Raw genomic sequence first — 6,000 nt, forward strand, 5'->3', positions numbered from 1 at the left:
AGAGATATTGAGTGTCAATAGAGGATCATCCACTCTCAGTTTCATGAAAGGAATATCTCATGTGTTTTTTCTCAAGCAAATCCCTAGCCATGATCATTCAGATTAAGAGAGAAAAAGTTCTCCAGAAGAATCCGATTAAAATGAGACTCGAGTAGAAACCGTATGAGCCTCATAACATCATGTTCGGTATACAGTCTCTGAGATATTAGATGGATGAGGGCCTATAGATACATGGTAATTGAGAATAAACATATCAAATAGATTGAATTCTCCTATATCGTCTAGGGACTACGGCGTAGTAACCTAAGTCGATAAGTCGAGTGAATTATTATTAAGATAATAATTCACTGAGCTAGAACAAATTTTGACAAGTATGATTTACAACCAGCTCGATATTGGGCCTAGAAGGTCACACACAAATGGTAAGTATTGCCACGAGTAGAAGTTCAAATATGAGATATCCGTTGGAGCCTCTATCTTATTGGATATCCGATAAGCCCTCAAATTATTGGATCTTATGGATGAGATCTAATAATAGCTAATGATATATTATTAGGTAGAGACCTTCTAATCTAATAGGCTTGGGTAGTTAGATAAAGATCCAATATCCAATTGGGTAAAATCCATTATGGTTAAATTGATATAGAGTCTCAATAAATAGGAGGGAACTAAAGAGTTATATGTTAGACCCTTGACTGTCACCTTATATTCTTATCTCTCTATCTCCTCCTCAGCCAATAGCCCCTATTTAGAGCAGGTGGACAGCAAGAAGGGTTACCCCCTTCTTGATTATGTGGTGCGTGTAGCGAGAAGATTTGAGTAGTGATTTGAGGAGCATCTTCGTATTTCTTGCAATATGGATCACTACTAGAGAGGAGGATAGTTGATATCCTTCATTTTCTTTACAGATATGCATAATTTCAAGAATATACAATCTCTTTGAGTAACATATATTCTTTAACATGCGCGATTTTTCAGTTTAACGAGGCTTTACGCACAAATCTTCGTACAATAATAAAATCTTTTTTTCTGCATGAAATTTTAAGATTTTTATTTTCTGTTACACTATTGCGTATGTGATGTGACCCTAGATTTTCTAACAAAATCACCCTACATCTGTTTGGTGGAGTTATTATTGTATTGGATGCATGTTACTTTGTACCTTCTATTATCAAAAATATTATTTTTATTTCATGTTTGATAATTAGTGGATATAAATTAGTTTTTTAGAATAATGATTGTTCAATTAGTGAATAAGATTATCAATCTTCACACATCATTGTCAAAAGTTTGAGCATCAAAAATTTGAGCATCAAAAATTCTAAAAGATGCCTCGTACCGATGAGACATGAAATATTACTTTCTAGGAGTATGTCCCCAAATAACTTTGAAAAAATGATAGACATGAATATGATACATTATGCCTTAGTGATACAATCTATCATGTATGTTATGCTATATACCAAACTTAATATAGCTCATACTCTCAGTGTTATTTGCATATATCAAACAAATCCAGGTTTGGAACATTGAAAAATAGTAAAGTATATCCTTAAGTACTTGAGAAGGACTAAGGATCTTTTACTGGTATATGGAGGAAGTAGCCTTAGGGTTGAGGACTACAAAAACTTGATTTTTTGTCCTCCATCTCCTAAACTTTTTCTACTACTAGGGAATAAAGAATATACGTGGCATTCATTATCATTTTCATATCCTGATAAATTTTGTTTCTGAGTCCTTGTAAAAATTATTTCACCCTCAAGATATTAGTATTAACTTATGTGGGGTGCAAATAAAGAAAAATTCTTAAATTTTTTGATGTAATACATCACTAATTGATCTTCTTGTTTGAGGTTAATAAATTCTACGGTCCCCATTCTTGCACCCAACCAATGATGGATTTTTTTTTTAGCATATAAGCTACACAAATAACCTTATCTTCATTTGGAATCATTACGTACTCAAATATTTTCTCAATATTTTGTATCCACTTCTCAACCATGAGTAGATATGTATCACCTTTAAAGATTGGTGGATCATTTTTTTCTAAACCTCTCACTTGTTAATTCTATAATATTATGTACTCAAGCTACTATTGGCATCGCCACTTGTCTTTGGGTCGATAACTACTACACTTGTGTAGATTATCACTCCACAAACTCTGTTAGTCTATTAATCATAATATCTTTTTGATATATTTATGTGAATGTTTCTCTACCATTAAAATTCTCCTCTCAAATATTACTAGAGCTACTAACTTACCCTATAGTCCGCATGATATTTTTCTAATTAATCCCAAGCTGTTCATTTCTAGTTGTGAAGTATAAGAACATCAAATAATAATAATAAAATCAATGTAACTTAATTATTAAAACCTAAAAGATAGTTGAATAATATACTTCGTGCTTTTACATATATAAATTATCTATATGACTCATAATTTGAGTTTAAAAGTTAAAATTAGTAAATAAAATATTTTAAGAATTTAAAAATAAAAGTTAATGATCAAATAGACCTTTCATATTTATTTTTAAATTTTATTTTTAAAAATACATAAATATTATTATTATTATATCTTTTGACTTTATAATAAGAAAATTATTTTAAAAATTATTATTTGTATTTATTTTATTATTTAATATAATTTATTTTAAACCGACCTAAGTTTTAGATTGGTTGAACCAATTTAATTATATAGACTGGTTCATTAAAAAGGTGATGAGTGAAGACGTAACTTTTAAGGGGGGAAAGAACAAAAATTATTTGAGGGTTACATTTATCATTTTAAAAAGATAGGTTTCTCTGTCAAAAATTTAATGAACCAGTCTATATAATTAAATTGGTTCAACCAATCTAAAACTTAGGTCAGTTTAAAATAAATTATATTAAATTATAATATTAAATAATAAAATATTAGAATTTTTGGAAGTTGGGATGTACTGTTAGAATTTCTTAAATTTAAATTTTTTTATGAATTCACCTTTAAAAAAATAAGGATAATTTTTTAAATAAAAACATCACACTTTCCCACAAACTTGTTCACATAGAAAGTTCAGATACGTAGCTCAGTTTGGCAAATGATCTGATTGATACTCGAAGAAAAACCCCTCCTCCTTCAAACCGAACCAATATTTGAGTTGAACCAAACCAATTAGCTTTCTCCTTATCTATTAGCTCAATGTGATTTGTCCTCTTCCCTCTCATTTTAACAAACTACGGACGCTACCTCTTCCAAACCCTAAAGTCTCATTTGGCCATCAATACAAGCTCTTCCCTTTTCATTTTTTCTCTTCAATTGACGTGACCACTGCCCCTGGCTCTTATCTTTCTCTTCTTCTTATTTTATTTTTTATTATGAAAAAATATTATTACTTGATAAGATTTGATATTAGAGCTTTTTGGTCTAATAAAAATAATTTTAGGAAACTAAATAAAAAATTAATTTTTTTGTTTAATTATGAAAAGAACAGCTATTAGTACTTCGGCCTACTGAATATGCAAAATGAGATCAGCTTTTAGATTACTCGAATACCATAAAATATGGGATAAAAAGAATAACAGAATGGATCTGTTTATTAAGCATCACATAAACTCTTTCAAGAACGCGATTACATGACAGTTGTCACTTGTCAGACGAGCCAAAATGGATTAAGATTTAGTATATTGTTTCCAGTGTTCTACTCTCAGAATATGTTCAATAAGGAGTATCGGAATACTTTCGACCATGTTTGTTTGGAGCTTCCGTAGAATAAATCCCTAGTTTTTCAGTCTGGAGCTTTAAAGCGGTAAGATGTGGTGTAATGGTGTTGTGGTAAACAAACGTTAAGCCGTGGCCTCGGGGCCGACGCGGTTTGGTTTGGGTTCGGATGACGGAGGATCTTCCCGAGGCGGTCTTTGGGCCCGTCGAAGTGGTCTGAGGCGGTGGTCGGGTCGGGACTGGGTCGTCGTTTCCTTCGGGAGGCGGTTCCTCGCTTGGGTGCCTAGTGGGAAGCCACCGTCTTCGCACTTGCACAAAGGTCGGGTCGGGGTGCTCGCCCTTCCTTTAGCGTCAAAATATTGTGGTAAATAACCTTGAGCCGTGGCCTCGGGGCCGACGCGGCTTGGTTCGAGTTCGGATGACGGGGGATCTTCCCGAGGCGGCCTTCGGGCCTACCGAGGTGGTTTGAGGCGATGGTCGAGTCGGGACAGGGTCGTCGTTTCCTCCGGGAGGCGGCTCCTCGCTTGGGTGCCTAGCAGGAAGCCACCGTCTTCGCACCTGCACAAAGGTCGAGTCGGGGTGCTCAGTCTGACCCCTCCGACGATCAAGTTAGTTGATGTGAAGGGGATTTCAGATGAAGAAGTCTTTTTGGTCTCTCTCCCCCCTCTTTTCCGTTCAGAATGCAAGGGTATTTATAGGGAAGCTTGCTGTTTTTTGATATGCCCGCTTGCAGTGGGCAGGCTGGTAGTGTCATTTGGGACGACTAATGTCATGCGAGTCTTATCGCAGTTATTATCCTCATCATATTCCCCCCCGGAAAGAAGCTATGCATCAATCGTTGTAACGGGAGTTTGAGGCATGGCTTCAGCTTTCAGGTGGGCAGGTCCGTGCAAGCGCGGTCTCAGGGAGCATTGAGCCGAGGAGCACGACGAAGGCGAGCAGGCCGCACAGGTGTGTCTCGGACATCATGGGGCCAAGGAGCACGACACAGGCGGGCAGGCCGCGCAGGTGTGTCTCGGGCATGGAGCCGAGAAGCACGACGCAGGCAGGCAGGCCGCGTAGGTGTGTCTCTGGCATCATGGGGCCGAGGAGCACGATGCAAGCGGGCTGGCCGCGCAGGTGTGTCTCGGGCATGGAGTCGAGGAGCACGACGTAGGCGGGCAGGTCGCGCAAGCATGTCTCGTGGGGCATGCGACCGAGGAGCCACTTGGTCAGTGATTGATAATCCACTACTTAGCGATGCGCATGCGCGAGAAGCCAGGTCACTTTTCTAGGGAAGCCCAAGGGGTCGCCACTTCCGGGAAGCGCTGGTTTTCGAGGCTGATAAGATAAATGCTCCAGGATTCGCATCGTGCGCCGGTGGGATGCCACATCAGGACATATTTATGGCGAAGTGACATTCGGTCTTCCCGGCGCAACGTGCTCCAAGAGAGGAAGGGTTGTCTTTTTGGCGGGATTTGGCCTATAAATAGCGTGTGGTTGGCTTCCTACACGTCTTGTTATTCGTTTGATTTTCTCTCCGGACGATCCTGTTTCACACCCATCGGTCGTCCCTCTCCTCCTTCCAAGATTTGGTAAGGATGGCCTCTCCTCTTCCTTTGCCTTTGTCTTCTTCACCTCCCACCTCTCGCAACGTCGGAGAGAAAGCGTTGCCGGCGAGTCCCCACTCATCGTCAGACGAGAAGGCGACTCGAGCCCTCGAGTCGCTAATGTGGCCGCACGACCTCGACTCCAGTGTGAGCGAGTCGTCGCTTGGCTGCCTCCGGGGTCGCTATGGTATCCCGGAGGAGTTTTTGCTCATTGTCCCTGAGCCGGGGCAATAGGCGTACGACCCCATCCCAAGGGGTTTTGCTTTGACCTTAGATGCCTTTGAGGCTGGGTTGCGTCTCCCACTTCACCCAGTCATAAGTTCTTGCGTCTCGTGGTGGCGCATTTCTCCCTCTCAGATGGCGCCGAACTCCTAGCACTATCTGGTAGCATTCTTAGGGGAATGTCATTACGCCGATATTACCCCTAGCCGGTCCCTCTTCCTTTCCTGCTTCTGTCTCTCCAAAGGGTCGGGGGGTTATTACTTGTCCGCTCGACCGGGTTTCCGTGATAGCGGGGCTCCTTCCAACAACAAAGGGTGGAAGGAGCGTTTCTTCTACGTGAGCCATCCGGAGGATTGGTGCTTCGGGCTCCAGTGGGCAGCGCGTGCGATCGACAACACCGCCCCGACCCTAAATGACGAGGAGCGCAAGGCCCTTCAAAGACTTAAGGAGATTCTTCCGGCCTCCCGAGTCATTCAGGAGATGACTGAGGCG

This window comes from Musa acuminata, chromosome BXJ3-4, assembly GCF_036884655.1.
Source record: "Musa acuminata AAA Group cultivar baxijiao chromosome BXJ3-4, Cavendish_Baxijiao_AAA, whole genome shotgun sequence".
Taxonomy (NCBI): Eukaryota; Viridiplantae; Streptophyta; class Magnoliopsida; order Zingiberales; family Musaceae; genus Musa; species Musa acuminata.